Genomic DNA, 24,830 nt, shown 5'->3' on the forward strand with positions numbered 1-24,830 from the left:
CACACACACACACACACACACACACACACACACACACACACACACACCCTACTGCAAGTTTTACAAAAGCACTTTATATAGCCAGTCTCACTGGATCCACACACCAACCCTAAGGCAATACAGATATTGCCACCCCCATTTTACAGATGAGGAAAAGGGTTCATAAAGGTTTAGTGACTTGTTCAAGTTCATCCACATACTAAGCGTCAAAGGTAGATGAGAAACCAGGACTTCCAAGTCCCTACACCAGGCTGCCTCACATACAATCATCATCTCTTCATCCACTTATGTATTCATTCTCTCAACCAATACTGACGGCATCATCATAGAAGCATATTTCTTTGGAAAGAATCCATTTGTGATGCTTCAAATCAATCAAACCCCATCACTGAATAACTTTGATGTCAAAGGTGCTGAGGAGAGACAGGAAATAAATGTGTGGTGAATTTAGTTGAATTATAACAGATAAGCTCTGCTCTCAAGGGACTTATAGTCTGTGAATTAGTTGGTGAATGGGCAACAATTTTTGTAAAATGATATTTTCCCCCAATTACATGTAAAGACAAGTTTTAACATTAGTCATTTTTGGTTTTTTAAGTTTTGAGTTCCAAATTTTATCGCTTCCTCCCTTCCCTCCCCATGCATAGGTTATACATGTGCAATCATGTAAAACATTTCCATATTGGTCATTTTGAGGAAGAAAGGAAAAGGAAGGAAAGAAAAAAGGAAGGGAGGTGGGGTGGCCAGGTGGCACAGTAAGAGTGCTGGCCCCGGCATCAGGAAACCTGGGATTGGTTCTGGCCTCAGATACTTGGCACCTACACAAAAAAATAACTGGCCGTGTAACCTTGAGCAAGTTACTTAACCCCAATTGCTTTCAAAAAAAAAAAAAAAGGAAGGGAGGGAGGAAAGTAAGAAAAAAGAAAGAAGGAAAAAATAGTATTCTTTGGGTCTGTATTCAGACACCATCAGTTCTTTCTCTGGAGGCAGATTACATTTTTCGTCATGAGTCCTTTGGGATTGTCTTGGATCACTATGTTGCTGAAAACAGCTAAGTCATTTACAGTTGTTCACTATAATATTGTTGTTACTGTGCATAGTATTCTGGTTCTGTTCACTTCACTGTATCAATTCATGTAAGTCTTTCCAGGATTTTATGAAATTATCCTGCTCATCATTTCTTATAGCACAATAGTATTCCATTACATTCACATACCTTAACTTATTCAGCCATTCCCTAATTTATGGCTAACTCCTCAATTTTGAATTTCTTGCCACCACAAAAAGATCTGCTATAAAATATTTTTGTACAAATACTTTATTTTCCTTTTTATAAAAATCTCTTTGGTGGGGCGGCCAGGTGGCACAGTGAGTAAGAGCTCCAGCCCGGAGTTGGGAGACCCAGGATCGGTTACCACCCACACAAAATAACTGGCTGTGTAATCTTGAACAAGTTACTTAACCCCAATTGCTTAAAAAAAAGAAAAAAAAATCTCTTTGGGATATAGAACCAGTGGTGGTATTGCTGGATCAAAGGGTATGCAGAGTTTTGTAGTCCTTTGGGCATAGTTTCAAATTGCTCATCAGAATGGTTGGTTTAATTTACCATTTCAACAACAACATATTAATGTCCCAGTTTCCCACATCCACTTCAACATGTATCATTTTCATTTCCTGTTAAAATTAGTCAATCTGATGGGTATGAGGTGGAACTTTAGTTATTTTAATTTAAATTTCTCCAATAATAGTGATTTAGAGCATTTTTATATGACTACAGAGAGCGGGGCAGCCAGGTGGCTCAGCAAGTAAGAGCACTGGCTCCAGTGTTGGGACGACCTGGAGATCGAATCCTGGGCTCAGGCGCTCAGCACCACACCCAGAAATAACTGGCCGTGTAACCTTGAGCAAGTTACTTAACCCCGATTGCTTAAAATAAAAAAATTAAAAAAAAAAATTTCATGACTACAGAGAGCTTTGATTTCTTTGTCTGAAAACTTCCTGTTAATACACTTTGACCATTTATCAATTGAAGAATGACCCATAGTCTTACAAATTTGACCCAGTTCTCGATGTATTTGAGAAATGAAGCCTTTATCTGAGAGACTTACTGTAAAAAAAAAAATTTCTCCCAGTTTTCTACTTTCTTTCTAATTATGGCTGCATTGGATTTATTTGTGCAAAGACTTTTAAATTTAAATAATCAAAATTATCAATTTTACATTTTGTAGTGCTCTACCTTGCTTGGTCCTAAATTTTTCACACAGATCTGACAGGTCCATGCTCTCCATGCTTATTGGAGAACACTGCATGTCCAAGTCATGTACCCATTCTGACCTTACTATATATTTCACTGCATAATCACATCACTGCATAATCGCATCCTGTTTTTTTTAGTTCAAAAATTGGTTTATAGTCCTTTATTGTATAATCATTGAATGGCATAATTCTGTTCATCATGTGGTTTAAAAGGTAAACAGAGAAGCAATGTATTCACCAGTGGCATATGGATACACATCATTCTTACATTAAGAGTCAAGTGCCTAGAATTCTCAGTGCATACACATTGTCAGTGTATTTCTGAAAACTTGCATGGTTTGTTGAGAGTGCTGCCATTCTGCCAATATTGTCATTCAACCCAATGAAGAACCAGAGGCATGAGGGGAGTGGGTGGGTAGGCAAAGCTGCCACAAGTTCTGTGACAACTGATATGGTAAGAGCTGCATCTTCCCTTGCTAGTTAAACCCTACAGTGCATCTGCCAGTAACACAGTTTAGTAATAAAATGATTTCTAAGCAATAGTGGCACAATTGTTTTAAAAGCTTCACATAATGGTTGCACTTCACTTTTTTGGTGAAACGACATAAAAACTACAAAAATTATGTAGTGAAATATGGTATTTTGGCATATAGTGAGATGTTGATCCATACCTAGTTTCTGCCATACTGATTTCTGGTTTCTCAGCAGTTTTTGTCAAATGTAGTTTTTGTCCCAAAAGTATGGACCTTTGGGTTTATCAAACACAAAATTGCTACAGGTAATTTACTACTCTGTCATGTGGTACTTAATCTATTCCATTGATACACCACTTATTTCTTAGTACCAGACATTTTTTTTTTTTGATTACTGCTTTATTATACAGTTTGTCATCTGGTATGGCTAGGTTACCTTCCTTCACATATTCTTTCAGATGAATTTTGCTTTTTTCTAGCTCTACAAAATAATTATTTGTAGTTTGATTGGTATGGCACTGAATAAGTAGATTTAGGTAGAACTGCCATTTTTTATTATATTGTCTTAGACCACTCATGAGCAACCTCTATCTTTCCAATTGTTCAGATCTCACTATATGAGTGAAAAAGTAATTGTGTTCATATCCTGGGTTTGTCCTAGCAGGTAGATTAACAAGTATTTCATATCATCTATAGCTATTTTAAGTGGAATTTCTCTATTTCTTGCCGCTGCACTTCATTAGTAATATACAGAAATTCTGATGACATATCATTTTATATTCTGCAACCTTGTTAAAGTTATTTCAACTAATCTTTTAGTTGATTCTCTAAGTGTATCATAATCTGCAAAGAGTGAGTTTTCTTTCCTCATTCCCTCATTTTTTCTTCTTTTATGGCTATAGCTAGGCATTTCTAGTATAATACTGAGTAACAGTAGTGATGATTGGCATCCTTGCTTCTCTCCAATCTGATAGCTTATCCTCATTACATAGATAATGTTTGCTGATGGTTTTAGATAGATATTACTTATCATTTTAAGGAAAGCTCTATTCCTATACTCTCTAGTGCTTTGTTTCTTTTTTTAAGCAATTGGGGTTAAGTAACTTGCTCAAGGTTATGTGGCCAGGTGTTTCTGGGTGGGTGCTAAGTGTCTGAGCCCAGATTCATCCCAGGTTATCCCGACTCTGGGGCCGGTGCTCTTACTGACTGTGCTACCTGGCCGCCCCTCTAGTGTTTTTAATAGATGAAATATTGGGCCAGACACAGTCAATTGGGAAAACTCACATTTGAACAAGAGGTAAAGAAATTATAGTTTGGGTGAATTGGTGGATTCCAGTCCATTGTCAAAAAGCTTTTTCTGCATCTATTGATCTGATTTCTGTTGGTTTTTGTTATTGATATAGTCAATTACGTTGACAGTTTTCCTCATACTGAACCAGCCCTGCATTCCTGATATAAATCCCACCTGGTCATATTGTGTAATCCTTGTAATATAATGCTATAATCTCCCTGTTAATATTTTATTTAACAATTTTAGGCAATGATTTCTGAGGTGCCTTCTGCCTCTGAAGTTCCAAGATTCCAACAGAAGCACACTTGTGCTAAAAAATGAAAACTGTACTAGGCAAACATGTGCTGAATGGCTGATAGGGAAAACAAGCCCCAGAAGAGAATTAGGGGAGATATTACAGAGGATTAATTAGGGAAGGTTTCAGGGAGGAGGCAGGAGAAATGGAGGAAGAGGTTTAGGCAAGGGTACTAAGAGGTGGAAAGAAGAAGAATAGAGGCCAAGAGAGCATGAACTTTTGGGTATGAAGGAAAGTTAGGAAAGTGAAATGAACTAGCCCATACCAAGAGAAGCAAGGCTCCTGGCCTTATTCTAATTTACTGGCCTAACCTGTGATAACCCTATTTTTCTGAAGCTGGGGACAATGCCATCAATTGAGTTATCCTTTAGCAGGGCAACTACAGAAGTCACAGAAATCAGAATGTCACAGCTAAAAAGGTCAGAGGTATCATCTCAGTGATAGTAGATAGATCATCATAGTGATAACAATGATCATTTTTCTCATATTTCTAAACAATTAACGAGTTATAACTAAGGTTTTTCCTCTATTTCCTCATTTAGAAATTAGCCCCTGTAGTTATTCAGTCTTTGAAGGGCAGGGCTGAAGATAAGATGAAATACTGGGCCAGACACAGTCAATTGGGAAAAGTCACATTTGAACAAAAGGTAAAGAAATTATAGTCTGGGTGAATTGGTGGATTCCAGTCCATTGTGTTTCAGTCAGACATGTCTAGGTAGAAATGGATTTCCTCTTCTGTGTAAGATTATCCTAGATGGGATAATACAGGTAAATGGTACAAGTAAAGATAAGTCTTTTATGTAATACTTAAGATGGTATAGATATCTTTTTGTCCAAGACTGAGTGATCAGTCCTTGTCCTCAGACCCTCATTAGAATAAGCCCATCTCTAATTATAATATTCATTTTACTAATTACTTGTTAACCAATCAATTTGTTTCCACCCTCAGGAACAACCACTCTTCCAAGGGCATATAAGCATTGAGTGGGCTCCATGAGGGGTCTTTGGTTTAGGAGAGATAGTCAAATGACCCTTTTATTATCTGATAGTCATAATTAATAACATGATAAATTACCCAGAAATTACATCTCTCACTTTTTTTACATCACAATAGCACATCCGATAAAGCCCTAGACTTGAAGTCAGGAAGATATAGGTTTAAATCCTAGCTTGTAATACCAGGTCTGTGACCCTGGGCAAGTTCTTCAATCTCTCTCAGGCTTTGTTTCTTCTTGGGCAAAAAGGAGGAAATAATAGAATCTGTCTCAGTTTCTGTGAGGATCAAATGACATTCAAAATATAACTTCCTGTTGGAAGAGGGTTTATTAACAACAGATCGCACAGAAATTTTGTTAAAATAAAATGACATTCCTGCCCCAAGGAGCATCTGAAAGCCCTCTGGTTATTCCCAAAGGTATATGCCAAACATTTTGCAAAGCTTAAGGCAATATACAAATGTCAGTTATCTCCTCCAATTCACTCAAGTTTAGAGATGACAAAACTAAGGAGCAAGAAGAAAAGATGGTAACTGTCCCTTAGCCCACGACAAGTTAATGACAGAATTATGACTAGAACCCAGGCCTCTTCTCCCCCAAGAATGACAGACTTGCTAGTCAGATATCAAAAACAGACATACATCTGAAAAAAGTGTAATTATTCAGTTTATTTTTTTTTCCTTTTTTTTTAATTCAAAGTTTTCTTCCTCCAGCCTCTGCCTCAGCCATTGGGAAAGCAAGCAATATGACTTTAAAAATAAAAGTAAAGGTGGAGTCCCATGATGCTACTAGAGAAAAATAAAGTTTCTTTGTTTTTACTGAGATTGTTCATAGTTTCTAGATCCAATTTTTGTTTGCATTTCATATTCAAACACCAGAGGCCTACTTCGTTTGGGGGAAGTGAAGTGGAGAGAATCCATCTTTATCCCAAAAATAATTTGCAAGCATGAGTTAAACATACATCTTGTCAAATTGACATTTCATTAAGATACTTAATGAAACTTCCCAGGCCATTGGGGATAACCAGAGGGCTTTCAGATGCTCCTTGGGAAAGGAATGTCATTTTATTTAACAAAATACCTGTGCGTAATCTGTTGTTAATAAATTTTCTTCCAAACAGGAAGTTACCTTTTGTATAACTGTGATCCGACAAACCTACCATTCCCTCTTCAACCTGGGAGGCTGGAGGCTAGAGGTGCCAAGTTCAAATCTATGAAGTAAAAGAGAGAACTTCTGAAAAAAGTGAGTTCTCTTTATGCCTAACTTTTGTGTTGAATTACAAGTGACTGTGTATGTAAATCGGGTCTTCAAAGGTCTGCAACTCAGTCGTTCAGATAGACTTTAATGATGCTTTAAAAATATTTATTATTTGATTAATAATAATACTTCTTTACCTCAATGCTTTAATTTTGTTCTCATGATAGGATGTTTTATATCTATTCTCTTCTTGCTCTTATTGGATTCTCTACGAATGACAATGGAAAAAGCAAGGCTGTAGTTAGAAAGTCTAGATTTGAATGCAAGCTATGGCATTTACTATCTGTGTGACCTTAGGCAAACTGTTTCACCACTACTGGCTTCAGTTTCCTTACCTATAACATGAGGATTGTGGACTAATGATCTTTGAGATCTCATGTAATTCTATATCCTTTGACACTAGGTGTGATAAAATATTACAAGGTAAAGGTAGTCAGCACTGGGGGGGATGATGAGTCAACATTTAAAAACATTTTTTTTTAACAGACATGATAAGAAAAGACACAGAGCATCAAAAAAATCAGATGATGGAAAAATGCAAGGATGGAGTCTTAAGAGGCAGATGACATCTTGAACTTTTTGAATTCATTTTGAACTTGAATACTTTTTTTAGGTTTTCTTTTTGTTGTTATCCTATAAAGGACCCACTGATCCTGCAGACAAGCTGGACCAGTCTTAATTTCTGTACTCTGCCTGAGGCTTGTCTTGGAGTCTGAGTTACCTAGATACAGGTCTTTCTTCTAGCAGTGCCCAAAAAAAGAATCAGCCACAAAGGCCAAAGAGATGACAAAAAAGTGGAGACAAGGGGAAAAAAACATATGAGAAGATAAGTGTAATGGCAATGGTAATTAGAGGATCTTCCCTGTCCCCTAATAGGCCGAATGTAATCAATGGAATCTATGGTGGAGGAGTTTGCTGAATAGGGGGAGCAGAGCCCAGAGGAAGCTGGGAGTCAGAGCAGTTAGAGCAGAAGGAAAGGAGGCAAGCAAGGAGACAGCTAGGTATGGTGTTGCACCATGCAGTGATAAGATGTATTAACTTCTTTGTTGCTATGGTGGATTTGGCTTTCTGGTGTCTGAATAAATGTTGTGCTTCTGTCTTCTACATGGAGAATCTATTATATTTTGCAATTCAGAACTATGCTGGCATATTCACAGTCACTGTTGGTGCTGTGAATATTGCCTTGATGATACAACAAGGAGAATATGTATAAAAAATACTTATTTCAATGAATGAGTGGGAGAAGAAAGCATTTATTAAGCACCTATTATGTGTAAAGCACTGTGCTAATGGGGATACAGAGAGAAAGTAAGACAACCCCTGCTCTCAAAGAGATTACATTCTAACCAGAGACAACACATAGGCGAGATTTCAGCTGCAAGCCATATGGAAAAATTCTATATTTCAACGAGTTCTTGGGTTAGAGAGACTAGTGTTTCTGTTACAATGCTACAGGATAATAATGAAATTATTGATGTGCATAAAATATTTAACATTTTTCATGAGTTAATTTTTTTTTCAAAGATGCATATCTAAAAGAACAGAAAGCAAAGTGGAATAAATACAACAGTGTAAAAATTGCTGAGTTTGACAACATGGTAATGAAGGAATTTAGGGTCTGTCACATCAATTGCACTGATAAAATCATATCCATTTCTGATATGGAGCCATTAAGCTGTGCCAAGAACTTTTTCTTTTGGGACTTTGATAGCTTCATCCATAGCCCCCAAAAGAGCTTTTACCAGGCTGCATCTCCATAGGGATTCCTTTCTAGGATGATGCCTGTGGAGGCTGCAAGCACTACTATTCCCAAGGCTCCTGGGATTGTCTCCAACAGTTTCCAAGGGGAGATGGTGGTCAAGCTGGTAGTGTTCTGACTTGTCTGGAGCAAGTTTCCTCATCTCCCCCCACCTCAATGGGGTTCTTTGCTGTTTTATGTAAATGAAAAATAAGTTAGTAAATAAAATTAATAGAATCAGTATTTAAAACAAAATGAAATCAAGTGGGAGAAAAAGCTTCTGCTCAAACTACATCAGAAGTACTGTGTCCAGCTCTTGGCAGCATGTTTCAGTAAAGACACTGACAAACAGGAATGTGTCCATATAAGGGCAGCCACTTTGCCAAATAAGCATCACCTGAAGGAACTGAGGTGTTTTTAACATGGAGAAGACAATATGGGTTTAAATCTAGGCTCAGACATTTACAATTAAGTGACCAAGGTGGTCAATAAGCATTTATCAAACCCATGCTATGTGTCTAAGCACCAAAACCACAAATACAAAAAAAAAAGCAAAGCATTCCAGTCCTGGAAGAGCTTATATTCTAATAGAAAAAAAAAAATGCATAAAAGGAAAGTGAAGGGAGGCGGGGAGAGGAAAGTACCTTAGGAAGACATGATGGGAGAAGCTGGATTGCAGCTGGCCAGGGCATCCTCCTTAAACAAAAGTTCTGGGTAAAGCCATCCAGTCAGAGTCAGGGGTTTCAAGAGGTGTGAATTCTAGGGCTGAAGATCTCGCAGGATGAAGAGGTTCCTGCAGCAGATGGAGGAATCCAGATTACAGTCTGGTGAGAAAATAAGAATCATTTAACCTCTCTAGCTATTTATCTATCTAAATCAGTTTCTTCATCAATAAAGCCAAGGGATCTGTTCCAATTCTAAATGTATGATCCTGTGGTAAAGTCTTGAATTAAAACACACGGAAACAAACAAAACTCCTATTTACACAGTACGCTAAGAGTCACAAAGAGATCTGCTTCCTTCCAACTCTGCGAGTCTATGATTCACATCTTTAGATGTCACTACTTAAAAGACAAGTTTTCCCAGTCATCAACTCACCCCTCAAACTCTTGAGTATATTTTTTTTAATTTCTCCTACCCTTTCATATTTCTCTATGCTACAGTTAATTTTTCTCCTGTCTTAACTCTCCTCCCAGACATACCTTCCCAGGCTGTGGGCTTTCTGGAGAGAGCAGGGCCAGCATCTCACTCATCATTTTTGTATCAATCTCAACATTCAGCACACAACAGCTCCTCCAGGGAGTCCACCAATGCCCAGGGATCAGAATAGACTATGATAACAGTTAGTCCATTAGACTGCCAACTCCTGGAGATCAAGAGCTGGTTTTGCCTTTCTTTGTAGTCTCAGCAGTTAGGTATGCAGTAGGCACTTAACAAATGCCACTTAACTTGACTCTTTTACAGCGATTTAAGAGTATCATAGAGCTACAAACTTTATGAGACAGGTGGTTCAAGCAGAAGTGAAGGAATTTGCTTCCTACTGCATAATATATAGCTACCGTGTTTCCCCGATAATAAGACCTATCCCGAAAATAAGCCCTCCCCTTACTGTGTAAGATTCCTCTAAAATAAGCCCTCCCCCGAAAATAAGCCCTATTGAGATTGCTACTGTAGTGAAGGTGATCCCCTGCGCTACATGCTACATTACGGTACCCTCTGTATGCACCGTCCCTCCCTACCCCCCCCCCCGTGAAACGCATGCCACGCTCCGAGCTGCATCCAATCAGAGCTGCAGCAGTGAGAGCGTCATCCTGTTCTTCCCCAGTGATTTGCTTATTGAATAAAGGTACATTTTTTTGTTCACATTTACCTGTTTATTAAAATTGCTGTCAATGTTCATTAAAATAAGCCCTCCCCTGAAAATAAGCCCTCTGGTGTTTTTCTGTCCAAAAAATTAATAAGACAGTGTCTTATTATCGGGGAAACACAGTAGTAAGTGTAAGAGTCATGCAATGAAGCCCAGGTTCTACCTGAGGCTGGACCCAGGCCAATATGACCCGGCATTGACCTCCATAGTAAATGACACTTCCACTTTTACTTGGCTGAATTACACTAGTTTCTGCCCCCCTTTACTTCCAGAGTAATGAGAGCTAGAGCAAAACTAAGTGATGGGAAAATGCAGATACATCTGAAGTGGTTAAAAAGTGACAGGCAGCTGAATGATGCCTTGATTTTTTTTTTTACTTGCCCAAGGTCACACGGCTAGTTTGTGATGCGCTGATTTGTAAACAAAGTTTAACAAGAATGAACCAGGGAGAAGAGAAAGGGGTGGGGGGGAGCAAATAACCAACTGTTGAACCTCATAGCCCTGGGAATAATTTTACAAAATTCTAGATCATGGAACTTGATGTTTACATAGCATTTTTCCTAAGGCAGCTCAAAACATAACTTAATATGTTAATTTTCATAGAATTTTAATGACATTCTTTTCCTTACATCTCCTCCACCTGGTGAGAGCAGCTTGCAACACTGAGATAACATGCCACTGAGCTTATAGTTCCAAGACCTGGATTCTACCTCTAGCTTCTGAACTTTATTAGACCTACGGGATTGGGCAAGTCACTTAACTGGTCTGGGCCTCAGCTGGTTTCCTCATCATTAAAATGGGAACAAATCAGATAATGGTACACAAAATGCTTTGAGGGTGTTCTCATACTAAAGAAATCTGAACTTTGCTTGCCAGGAGAATTGCTAAAGGTCCCTCAAACTTATATAAGCAGGAGTATTTCAAAAGTGCTGGAAGAAAATAACTTCAGCATGCCCTGCCCCCAAACTGTAACAAGCAATAAGTCCCCCTTTACAGCTGTTTCAGTCACACTACAAGCAGCCTTACCTTTGCAGTGATTCACATTTATAAACCCTCTGCCGGTTACACATACTTTAGGCAGCATGTGTCATCTATATTTTGACGTACTCCAGAAGACCCTAAGTAAGACTATCCTCTATCTCCCACATCCAGTCCTCTGCTTCCTGATCTTAAGTACAGCTCCACCACCTATCTTTATAAATAACCTGACTCCCAGGGAACTCCTAGATAACAAATAGCATTGACTGTATACTTATTTATATACTTTTTTAGAAAAGCAGAAAATAAGTATTGATCAAGCACCTATATATACCAGGCACTGTGCTAAGCCCTCTACAATTGATCCTCACAACAACCCTGTTAGATATTATCCTTTTTGACAGCTGAGGAAGTTGAGACAAACACAAGTTAAGTGACTTGCCCAAAGTCACACAGCTACTTATGTGCCAGAGGGCAGACCTAAACTTGGGTCTTCCTGCCTCCAGGCACAACACTTCCCACTAGACCACCTAGCTACATATAATTGACAGGCATATGGATTTGTTGTTGATTAAATATGGTGTTAAATGAAAGGATTAAAAAAATGTTTATTAAGTGCAAGTGTAAGAAATATAAATACAAAAACAAGGCAGTCCCTCCCCTCAGAGAGCTTACATTTTATTAATAGAAAACAACACATATTTTATAGGGCAATAGTATCAGATTTTATATTCTTGGGCTCAAAGATCACTAAAAATGGTAAATACAGCCATGAAATTAAAAGACGCTTGGCTCCTTGAAAGGGAAACTATGGCAAATCTGGTCAGCAAAAACCAGAGATGCCATCCTGCTGACAAAGGTATGCATGGTCAAAGCTGTTTTTCTAGTAACAATGCATGGCTGAGGGGCAGCTAGATGGCTCAGTGAGTAGAGCACTGGCCCTGGAGTCAGGAGAACCTGAGTTCAAATGCGGCCTCAGACACTTAACACAAAACTAGCCGTGTGACCGTGGGCAAGTCACTTAACCCCAATTGCCCTACCTTCCCCCTCTGAAAAGCAAAAAATAAAACAAAACAAAACAATGTATGGCTGTGAGAGTTAGACTATGAAGAAAGCTGTGCACTATAGAATCAGTGCTTCTGTGGTGAAGTGCCAAAGACTTCTGAGAGTCCCCTTGGAAAGCAAGGAGATCAAATCAATCAGTACTTAAAAGACATTAATTCAGGCTATTCACTGGAAGGTCAAATACTGAAGTGAAGCTTAAATACTCTGGCCACATAATGAGAAGACAGTACTCATAGGAAAAACCCCAATGGCAGGAAAGATTGTAGGAAAGGGAAAAGAGGATGGCAGAGGATGAGATGGATAGATAATGTCATGGAAACAATGAACTTCATGAACTTGGACAGACTTTGGGAGATAGTGATCCATGGGATCATGAAGAATCCGACATATCTGAAGAACTTAATAACAACAAAAAGAACCATGGAGGAAGATTTTGGTCAGAGAACTCCCAGGGATGATGAGCAGAACCATAGGAATGGTGATTTGATTATTTTTTCCAGATCTAGGGTAAGGGGAGTAAAAAGCAGATGGACTGCCCCAAGAGGCCTTGCATGAAGATGGCAGGGGAGCAGCATGTTATAAATGGGTCAAGTTAAACAAGGACTTTTACCAATAAGGATCCCAGGGCTCCACGGTGAGAGTCAATAGTTGCAGAGGAGAGGTAGGGGCTGAAGCATGTCTTGAAGATGGGCCAGTGAGAACTGGTTTATTACATATATCTATAAATGTTTTTTATCCACTGGGGATGGGCTAAATTGTGATATGTGAATGTAATACAATATTTTTACTCTGTAAGAAACAATACAAAGAATTCAGAAAAACACAAGAAGATTTATGTCGACTGATATAAACAAAACCAGGAAAATAATAAATATAATGTAAACAACAATATAAACAGAAAGTACAAAAAACACTGATGATGAACACTATATAATTAGAATGACCAAATTCTGTCCTGGAAAAGAATAAAGGAAATTATCTCCTTTTTCTTTTTGCAGAGACAAGAGACCATGACTGTAGGATATTGAATGTATGATCAAGCAGAGTTAATATATTGCTTTGTTTTGAAACCTCTTTCCCTGCCTGAAGAAGGGATGTATTTAGAAATGAATGTGATTTAAAAGTTAAAAAAAAAAATCAACAAAAATAAGATTCTTTAAAAAGTTAATCAAAGAGTATTAAGCCTTTGTTCAGGGATATAACCTCTATTGTAATGCTATTTCTCATGTAAAAATATGATTCAACTTGTAGTGTAAACTTAATGAACCCTTAAAAAGAATAACCTGCCACCATGCCTGTGCTTCTGTACATAAAGCTGGCTTGACCAGAACATCCCAAGAGTGATCAGCTCAGCCTATGTCATATTCTTCTTCCCAATAACACTAGCTGGGAAGTGACAAGCATGAACTGGATCTTATTCAAGATGACTACACTTTTACTGTAAGAGTTGGGTAACCTTAGAGGTCGAACAGCCTCCTTATCCCACTGGGAGAATGACACATATTATTACAACACAGAGTAACTAAAAGAGGAAAGAGACAGCATTAATCTTCAAACTTGTAAATGTGGGAAAGGGATCTAAGTAGGATGGCAAGAGGGTGGGGGTCAGGAGAACCAATGAATTTTGCCGACAAGCATTATTTACAAAAATTGGTGCCTATTTATTTAACCATCTAAAGAATTACAATAGCTTTTCAAGTTTTAATATGTTCACAGTCAAGTCTGGGACAACAGCCAAATTCAATTAAGACAACAGGGCTGAGGAATAAGAATAATAAAATGTGGGTTATGGGAGGTTATCAAGGTGAAAGAGGTCTCTGTTATTTCTACAGTCAAATTACAGAGCTCTGGTATTGCAACTGGAAGTATTTATGAAGTACTTATGGAAATAATGGATCAGACCAAAATTGAAAAATAAAAAGTACTATCAGGGTTTTTTACAGAGTGAAGAATATGCCAGATTGCTGACTGAGGATTGGGAAAGCAGAGCAAAGACAAAAAAGTTCAGAAAGGACTCTAAACCCTGTCTAACCTTCACACTCTTGCTCAATTCTTATAGGAGACTTTTTATCTACTGAAGAATTCAGACCTCCCTCTCTAAGGTACATCAAATCCTCTTTCTAAAACACACCTTTTATCATTTAATCATGATAATATACCATCTTATATTGTGATCTATTCATTAGTATATATTCTCTGCCCCAATCCATAACAAGGGTCCTTTAGGGTATTACCATATGTCTAAGTCATGTTCCTTATAGATGTCAGCACCATGGCTAGCGTAGTGATAGGCATAGGTATCATGGCCAAGAATACAGTTACATTGCAGGAATTATCATATAGCATCAAGGAGCTATCAAATACTAAGAGGTTTAAGGTGGGCAGAAAAATGAGACCTATGGGCATTCTGGTCTTTAATGTCAGGACTCACAGGCTGGAATGGTCAGGTCATCTAGCCCAGTGTCTTCATTTGAGGAAACTAAGGCCCAGAGAAATGAAGTAATTTTCCCAAGGTCACATAAGCAGTAAGGGGCAAAGTTAGCATTTGAACCCAGAACTGATTTCAAATACAGTATTCTTTCTAGTACACCAACCTGTCTCCCTAAAAGGTTAACAGGATGATACTGGGCATATTCTCATATTTAAAACCAAATAGATGGGGGGCAGCTAGGTGGCATAGTGGATAGAATACAGGTCCTGGAGTCAGGAGGACCCGAGTTCAAATCCAGCCTCAGACATTTCCTACCTGTGTGACCCTAAGCAAGTTACTTGACCTCAATTCCCCCCATCCCCAAATAGATAGCAGTAAATAATCTTGATCTTGCCTGCTGGTGTTTGCCTGCTATTTATAGAATAGGACATAAAACTGAAAGGGACCTTAGAGGTAATTTAGTACAACACCTTCTCTTCCTCTAAACACATTCATTTCACAAATTAGGAAAGTGAATGCCACAGAGGTAAAGTGACTTGCCCAAAACTGAAGAGCTAAAAAATATCAGAGTCAAGCTATAAACCTAGGCCCTCAGACTTCAAGTTCAGATTTCTTTCTACCATAACACATTCCTAAAACCTTTCCTGGTATCTAAATTTCTCTCTGTAAAGTGTTACACATTGCACATGTTTTTGGAATTTTTTTCAATTTTTATGCTGACTTTTTTCTCTACAAAAAAATATTATTTGTCATATGTGATGATGTCTCTGGGAAAAGTAAGGGGGAGAGATTCATGTGCTAATATGATGATGTGAGAAACACAATGAATCAATAAAACCTATTCTAAAAATAAATAAATTTCTCCAAAAACATAGCCCTTGGGAATATGTCCAAGGGAAGTCTTGTATATAACTAAATTTCCTAAATTCCTAAGAGTCTTTTGTGGTCATACTTGGTAACTCCCCTGGGTGGAAGTGAGTCTGGGATGATAGGCTCTTTTTATTAGAGTATAAATTGTTCTCTCTTTTCTTCTCATTTCACTCTGCATCAGTTCATACAAGTCTTCCTAGGTGTCTCTGTAACAGCCCCATTCAATATCCTGATAGAACAACAATATTCCATTTCAATCACATAACTTAATTTGTTCAGCTATTCCCCAATTGATGGGCACCTCCACAGCTTCCAATTCTTTGCCACTACGAAAAGAGCTGCTCGAAATACTTTTGTGCAAATAGGACCTTTTTTCTCTTTTTTTCATCTAATACATACATTACTATCACTGGGTATTATGACACAGCTTCTACTCTGTCTCTGAACCTATATTTCTCCAGATTCCATTAATCTCAGAGCATGTGACAGCTCCAAATATAACTAAAGAGACCCCTAGCATATACACAGTTAGCTACTCTATAAATACTTATTTAATTTAACCTTATATACTCGTTAACTTAGGCTTCCCAAATGGGGCCTCTCCAAAAAGCATACCCATAATACACTTAGTCAAGAGTATCTGCAACACAGAGGGGTGACTGTTCATCTCTTCTTGGATTCCTGTCTACCACCTGGCCTCTGTGAAGGCTGCTATCCCACTTCCCCAGCACATAAGCATGTTCTCACTTTTGTGTGAAAACTTTTGACAATGGTCCCTCTTATCCTCTTGGTTCCCACCAACAGAAGTTTCTTTCAACATACCAGAAACCTTGACAAAAAACTGACAAGCCTTATGTAAAAAAAAGAAAGGAAGGAAGGAAGAAAGAAAAAAAAAGAAAAATGTGAGAAACACGTTCTTCCCACCATAAACTAATAAGATTTAGAGCCAGAACTGACTTTAGACACTGTGAAGGCAAAGAGGTAAAATGCCCTACCTGTGATATGAACACAAGTCCTAAGTCCAATGCCATGCTGTTTCTACTACACAGATATTCTTTGGGGAAAGCTTCACCTTTTGAAGTTAAGACTTATACTACTCCCAGAGAGAAGAGACCTCTAATAGTTAGTATTAACAAAAACCAAGAAGAAATAATAAATCAATGAACATTTATCAAGTGTCTGTTATGTACCAGGCAATGTGCCAATAAGTACTGGGGACATAAAGCCATCCCTCCCTTATTTACCCCTCCCCCCAAAAAGTCCCTGCTCTCAAAAAGCTCATACTCTAAAGGGAGAGAAAATATGCAAACAACTACTACGTGAAACAAGCTATATACAGGACAAACTGGAGAAAATCAGCAGAGGAAAGGCATTAGCAATAATGGGGATCAGGAAAGGCTTCATGTGGAATGAGATTTTAGCTAAGAAGGGAGGGGAGACAATTCCAGGAATGGGGAAAATATCCAGGTAGCCAATGAAAATACCCAGAATCCGGAGATGGAGTGTTGCTCACAGAGAACAACCAGGAGGCCAGTGTCACTGGACCACTGAGTATGTAGAGGGGTGTGAGGTGTGAGAAAACTGGAAAGGTGGGAAGGAACCAGGTTATGGAGAGGGATTTAAAAGTCAAACAGAGGATTTTAGATTTGATCCTGGAAGCAAAAGGAGTCGCTGGAGTTGGAACAGCATAGAGGTTGGGGCAGCTAGGTGGTGTAGTGAATGGAGCACTGGCCCTGGAGTCAGGAGGACCCGAGTTCAAATTCGGCCTCAAACACTTATCACTTACTAGCCTTGTGACCTTGGGCAAGTCACTTAATCCCAATTGCCCTGCTTTGCTCCCTGGAAGAAAAAAAAAAAGAAATAGCATAGAGGGAGAAGCAGCCCAGGACTGGGCCTTAGGGGACATTCAAGGTTAACAGGAAAATGAATTCCATTCAGAATAACTACAAAGCATAGAAGGAACCTAGGAGTTAATGACCTGCTAAGATATAAATAAAAATTATACGAATATAGCAAAACATCTCTAAAAAATCAGAGATTTAAACAAATGGAGAATGATCCATAGCTACATGGCAGGGCTATGACAATATAATAAAAAAGAAATCTAGGTTAACTTACAGTTTTTGTGCTATACCAATCAAATTACAAAAGGGATTTTTTGGGGGGGAACTAGACAAAATATCAAAATTGTTTGGAAGAACGAAAGTTTTAGAATTTTAAGTGAAAATAGTGAAAAGAGCATGCATCAGAGAGATGTCATTCCTAGGTCTCAAATTGTATTATAAAGTACTAGTTATCAAAACTACTTAGTATTGGTCACCCCCCCAAAAAAAGTAGATTAGGCAGAACAAGCTAGATAATCAAGAAAGAGAAGCAAGTGGAAATAGTAGCCCAATTTTTTATAAAACCAAGAACATAAATTTACATGAGAAGGATATTTTATTTCAACGAGATCTGTTAGAGAAACTCAAAAAGATTTTGATAGAAATTAGATTTAGACTAACATCTTACTAGACACAACAATAATCTCTAAATGGATATATATCTCAAATACAAAAGGCAACAACAGAAAAGAAAAAATTAAAAGAACAGAAGAGGTATCTCTCAATTATGGTCAAGGAGAACATTTTTAACTAAACAAGAAATAGAACATACAATAAAACATAAAATGGATAATTTTTACTAAATAAAGTGTAAAAGATTTTTCATGAAGTGCACAAAGTTGGAATGAGAAGAGATAAAATAAAATGAGTAATATTTTACATCAAATACCATTCATTAACGTCTAATATCCAAAAACATGTAAAGAATAGATAAAAATATGTAACATTAAGAGCTGTGCCCCAGTAAGTGGTGAAAGACTATGAAAAAAAATTTTTTTATGTTTTCAAATTGACTGCAAATTGTAAATGATCACATGAAAACATGCTCCATAACACAAATAAAAAAAAATGTGAATTTTTAAAAATTCTAAGGTTTCACTTCATACCACAAAAATTGGCAAAGATGGGAACAGTGTAGGAGCTGTAAGAAGATAACTACAATGTAGTGGTAGGTCTGCTGGCCTCAAGTCTCTCCATCCTTCATTTAGCCACTAAAGTGACTTACCTAAAGGTCTGATCATATCTCTCACACACACACACACACACACACACACACACACACACACACACACACACACACACACCATACCCATCAATAAACTCCAGAGGCTCCCTATCCCCTCCAGGAATTAAAACAAAATCCTCTGCTTGGCATTCAAAACCCTTCATAATCTAGCTTATTTCTACCTTTCCAGTCTTCTTACACACTTTTTTAGCCCTCTTCACATAATTTTAAATTCAGTGATACAGCTCTCCTGGCTGTTTCACAAATAAGAGAGTTCATCTCTTGGCTCTGGGGCATTTCCTCTGGCTGCCCCCATGCTTGGAAAGCTCTCCGTCCTCATCTCTACCTACTGGCTTCCTTAAGATTCTAACTAAAATGCCATCTTCCAAAGGATGCCTTCCCCAGCCGCTCTTAATTCTAGTATGTTCCCTTTCTAAACTACTTCCTATTTATCCTTGTACATAATTGTTTTCTTGTTGTCTCTCCCATTAGATTGAGAACTTCCTGAAGGCAAAGGACTGTCTTTTGCCTCTTCTGTGCCTGGCACATAGTCGGTGTTCATTAACTGCTAACTGACTGATTATAAAATACAAAGGTTGATTGAAGGAAGTAAGCATGTGAGCTGAGCTTTGAAGGGTGCTAGACTATCAATGACTGACCTTAAACAGACACGCAGGATAGTCACCGAGACCTCTCAAAATCTGTCATCTTCAGCCTTACATATCCACCACCCAAAGGTGTTCAAACCAAATCTTGGGCACAGGTAGCACAAGGTGGATATGAATTCAGACCTAGACTCAGAGGACAAACAATGCCCTACAATGGAAAAGTGTGATTTATTAGTTAGTTATATTAATCCTGCATGAAACCTCAGCAGGCTCTTTTTTCTCAAAAGAGAAAATAAACATATTAATATATTTCAGATAACTCTCATTAATTTCATGACATAAAAGGACCTGGATTAGGAGCGATGGATGTAGTCTAACATCCAGACCGTTCTGATTATCCTGGGGCACAATAGTTCTATAATTTCCCAAGGAACTTCTGCATCCATCTCAGGTGACTCCTAATTTGTGAAAATAACGGCGATCACACAGGCAGTCTTAGGCTGAACATCAGATTTGGACCCTCCCTTAGTCCTGGCTTTGCCAGGCTCTGTATCTTCCCTTCAATAAGTGACTTCTCCTTTCTGTGCCTTCGTTAGTTCATCTGCACAATGGGGACAGGGCAGGTTGGTAAGGTAGATGACCTCCTGGGTTCCCTGCAGCTCGTATGCTCTTTTATGATTATTGCTATCTGGCCTCCTCAAAGATAAGTATCTCTGGCTATAGCTCTATGCTGTCAGACCTGCTTCTTTGATGGTATATCTCCCTTCCTCTCCCAGCCCAGCTCATTTCAGGTTAATTTCCTATGTTTTATCAGCCTATCTCCCTAACCCCTTGGGGAAGTAGAATCCACACATTAAAACTCCTCTGAGGCTCTCAGGATGGATTTGCTATGGTCCTCTGCTCAGGAAGGGTATTAGCGGCAATTAGGAGCCTGGACAGAAGCCATGAATTGTGAGGTATCCTGAAGAGGGAGAAACCCATTTCATTCCATTTAAACCAATTTGCCCTGTCCAGATGACTAGCTAATGAGCCAAATGAGTTACTCAGGGTCACTGATATAGCTTTCCAAATCAAGTTACCAAACTGGTTTTAAAACCACTTCAAAGGGTAGTCCTTGACTGTTACAAATGAGGACAACTTGCTTAGCCATATGGACAGGATTTGGGTTTCTGTCATCTTCTTTGGGACCAGTTTACATGGGGGATGGGAGAGGGGAAGAACAGACTTTTAAAAAAATCACTATTATTTAATCTCCCATGTTCTCCTTTCCATGATTTTGAGAACTCAAGTCACAGGTAACATCCTTCTCTCCTTTAATAATATATGTTGGATGAATGAATGAACCACAGCACTCTGCCCCTTCACTGGATGCAGACTATTCTAATTAGAATAATACTTATTTATTAATCGAATAATGTTGTTATTCTATCATTTCAGTCCTGTTCAACTCTCTGTGATCTCTTTTGGGGTTTTCTTGGCAAAGATACTGCAGTGGTATGGCATTTCCTTCCTCCAGCTCATTTTACAGATGAGGAAACTGAGGCAAACAGCATTAAGTGACTTGCCCTGGATCACACAGCTAGGAAGTATTTGAGATCAAATCTGAACTCAGGAAAATGAGTCTTTCTGACTCTGGGTCTAAGGACCTATTATTATCTAATAATACTTATTTGTTTATCCAAACTATGTCTCCATTAAAATACAAACACTTTCCTGGACAGGACCTTGTACGCAACAGGTATTTACTAAATGCTGAATTCATATATGACAGAATGAAAAACCGTAATTCATCTCAAGTGGGGAAGTATATTTGCACTGTCTTCTTACCAAACACATAGTCTTGGGAGAAGCTGGAAATATATAACTTGGGATATCTCAGAAAGAGCTCATATTTCTAAAGCTTTTAAGGTTTACAGTGAATTTTCTTCTCTTGACCCCGTGAGGCAGAGAATGAAAAGTATTACTATCCCCATTGTACAGATGGGGACACTGAGGCTGAGATGATAAAGCGACAAGAATCCTGGCAAGCAATTACTTCATACTGTCTAGGTGGGTTCCTGAACCCAGCCACCAAGAGAGTAAAACCTTTCCCAAAACACTAAATCTGCCAAAGAGGGGTAAGGCAGGAGGGAAACATCTTTTCTAAGGAGGAAGAGAGCTATGTAAACAATTCCAGTTGTTCCCTCACAGCTGGGGTAAGGGACTGGAAACAAACATTCACCCTCTAGACTGACACATCGCTCCTTCACACCGGTTTATCTTACATCCACAGAGCCTAGCAATTACTCAGGGAAGTCAGTTTAGGAGCTAGGCAGGGCATGCCTTTTGTTTTTACTATAGGTATTAATGAGACAACCCACAGCCCTCCAGGCAATTTAATTCAAGGATGTCCACCACAGCACCTTTTCAAAGGATCTACCATGGGGAAGAATCCTTCCCCCCTACCTCCTTTTCCCTAAATCAATGCTACGAAGGTTATAAATAAGACTTTTTATAGCTGGAGGGAATCTTAAGAGGTCATCCGGTCCAACTTAATATTTTACAGACAAGAAAACTCAGGAGCGGAGAGAGGAGGTGATTCGTCCAATACTACACAACAAGTGAGTGTCAGAGCCAGGACTAAACTCAGGCCAGTTAACTACCAACCTAAGGTTCTTTCTGATAAGCCACACTGTGTGGTAGTTTAAGAAGACTACATAGAGCACCTACAATGGGCCTAGGACTGTGTCTTAATTCTAATGCCATCCCTCTGTTGGTTAATTCCAATTTATCTTGTATATATTATATACACACACATATAGAACACACACATCCCCTATATAATACATAGCTATTGGCATGCTATCTGCCCCATTAGATTATAAGCTCCTGGAGGGCAGGGGCTTAGCTGACTGCCTGGCATGCAGTAGGCACTTAATAAATGCTAAATTCATTAATTTATTTAATTCCAAGTGAGCTGGAAGCATCTCATATTGAGATATGTGATCATACTTTTTAATGATAAATTTTATTTTAACGAAGCCAACAATGTAAACACAAACTACAGAGCATACTCCCTGAAAACAGTTGAAACAAAACCACATCTGAGTGCCTGCAACTGATAGCCCATGTAACTAACTGAACCCTCTTAAAAACTGCCCTTTGTTCATGTGGTGCATGGAAGTCCTTCGCCTTTAAAGGGCCCTATAACATTGTTTGCTTTTTGCTCAGTTCTAATTCAGTGTGTAAATGGATTTTTTGGCTCTTCTTCACCATACATTCCTTCATACACGCTTTCTCACATTTTACTGCATTTTTAATGTTATCATTCCTTATAGCACAATCATATTCCTTCATGTTTATACGTTTCAATTAATTCAGCTACTCCCCAAATCCTGAGCAGTTTATTTCCAACTCTTGTCTAATACAAATGGCACCAGCATATGAATTCTAGGCAATCCAAAAGGATAAGAATGAAAGGTAGGAACAACAGGAAAGATTTCAGCTTATTAAGGAAAAACTTCTTCTTTAGGAATTAGTTATTCCAATCAGGGAATGGGCAGCCTCCTGAGGTAGGATTCCAGCAGAGGCCGACTCATGTTAGATGTTAGACTTCCATGCTTCAGGTGGGAGGAGAGGGTAGATGTGGACCAGATGACCTCTAAATTCCTGAGACAGATTCTTCTCAAAGACAGGAGTCTAGTCTTAAAAAAGGGATTGGGGGGGAGGGGGGATGGCACGGCAGCAGGGGGGAATAGGGTAGAATGTTTCTTTTTTTTTTCTTCTGCTTTTTGGAGGGGGGAAGGTAGGGCAATTGGGGTTAAGTGACTTGACCAAGGTCATATAGCTAGTTTTTTGTGTTAAGTGTCTGAGGTCACATTTGAATTCAGGTCCTCCTGACTCCAGCGCTAGTGCTCTATTCACTGCACCACCTAACCGCCCACGTTTATCTTTTTAAAAAAACTCATTTGTTCCACTTGTGAGATACCACTAGCCTCTGCTAAAATGCCTGCGTATTTATGCTACCCTGCCTTAATTATCTCAAGATACCTTTAATAAGCAGGTTTCCATGGGGCCCCTTTATTTTCTAAGCTTATACCTTTAAGTTCAAAGCAGTGAAGGCCAAGCTTTCCTCTTCTTATCTGAAGGTCAGTGATTTTTTTTTAAAGAAAATATTTTCATAACTTGTGCTTCAATAACATTGATTTCCTTTACAATCCTATGTGTTTTATTTATTTAAAAACATTATTCTGAGAAGGCGTCCATCACGCAAAAAAAAAAAAAAAAGCAAGCTAAATTCCATCCTATCCCCATTCAAACAAAACAGCCTACTGTGTGCAAAACTCTTTACCCATAAGCTGGAAGGCATGGCTACATTCTTATTGTGCTTCATTTTCAGCCAGAAGGCGGAGAGTCCAACCTTTTTGACTGTATTTAAACATTAAACCGAACATGGAAAACAGAAACCAAGTTAAAGTGGCCAGCTGAGGTAAAAGAATCTTCAAGTTCACCTGTGCAAACTACTATCTACCTCATCACAGTGGACACTCTCTCTCTCTCTCTCTGGCCCGAACAATCCTAGGATAGTGGTAGGGAAGGGTCCCGGGGAGAATGGAGCTCTCCAACATGGTACAATGGAACAAGAAAGAAGGACAAGCAAGTTGGGTTCCATTCCAAGCACTACATAGCTGTATGACTTTGGTCAAATCATTTAGCCTCCTTGAACCTCTGTTTCTTTCTCTGAAGAATGGGTATATTACATTTTTCAGAAGATCCTGAAACCATACCTGAAATGACAGTCTTCTCTACAACACAGCCACAGTGAGTGATCTTCTAGCCACGGAGGGAAGACTCCGTGATCACAGAGAATGTGAGTCACATTCCATTTTCGGACAGCACTAATTGTAAGGAAAGTTGCTACTTCTAGTTCTACAACCCCCCCTCCCCACCCGGGGACAAAGCAGATCACATCTATTCCATCTTCCACATGATAACCCCTCAGGGGCTTTAACACAGCTAAAATATTCCTCATCTACTCACCACAACAACTGCTTTCTTCTCTAGGCCAAGAATCCCTAGTTCCCCTCAACAGAACTTCACAGGATGGCACCATGATGTCCTTCACCATCCCAGCTGCCCCAATCTGGACACTCCAGTTCAAGTGCAGATGCACAGAATAAAATACAACACTCAAACTGATCTGATCAGGCCACAGTACAGATGGATGATGGCCTTGTTCCTGCTAGATCTGCCTGAAAGCTCTCCAACATTCTGCTGACTTACCCCATGCTTACATTTCTGCTTCTGAAGTTGAGGTTTTGGACCCCAGCATGCGAATTTACATTTATCTCTATTCTATTTGGCCACTCTAGCCTGTTAGTGCTTTTAGAAACTTCATTTTGTCATCCAGTACCTTTAGTACATCCCCTCTAGCACTGTGTCTTGTGCAAATTTGTTAACCTAACACCTATACCTTTATTCAAGGCATTAGTAAAAATATCAATAACATAAGGCCAAATACAGATTCCCTGGACAGTCCACTAGAGATTACCTGCTAAAGCAGCAGACAGATAGATAGATAGATAGATAGATAGATAGATAGATAGATAGATAGATAGA

The 24,830-nt window shown here is 38.7% G+C and overlaps 1 long non-coding RNA gene across 25 annotated transcripts in view; it reads right to left on the bottom strand.

Annotated features, from left to right (window-relative positions):
- Positions 1-7,800: 7,800 nt before the first annotated feature.
- Positions 7,801-24,830, bottom strand: part of LOC138155735 (uncharacterized) — a 175,220-nt gene continuing 158,190 nt past the window's right edge. For 20 of the 25 annotated variants that reach the window (XR_011166958.1, XR_011166953.1, XR_011166952.1 and 17 more), the window contains 2 exons: positions 8,950-9,129; positions 7,801-8,495 (listed from right to left, as the gene is read on the bottom strand). This is a non-coding gene — a long non-coding RNA (uncharacterized lncRNA). Of the gene's footprint in view, positions 8,496-8,949; positions 9,130-19,283; positions 19,441-24,830 lie in introns of all 25 variants that reach the window. The other 5 variants (XR_011166962.1, XR_011166947.1, XR_011166951.1 and 2 more) reach the window with 3 other exon arrangements.

The sequence above is a fragment of the Petaurus breviceps genome, unplaced genomic scaffold (assembly GCF_028583685.1).
Source record: "Petaurus breviceps papuanus isolate PSGF00001 unplaced genomic scaffold, PetGlider_PUasm1.0 98, whole genome shotgun sequence".
In the NCBI taxonomy this organism is placed as follows: Eukaryota; Metazoa; Chordata; class Mammalia; order Diprotodontia; family Petauridae; genus Petaurus; species Petaurus breviceps.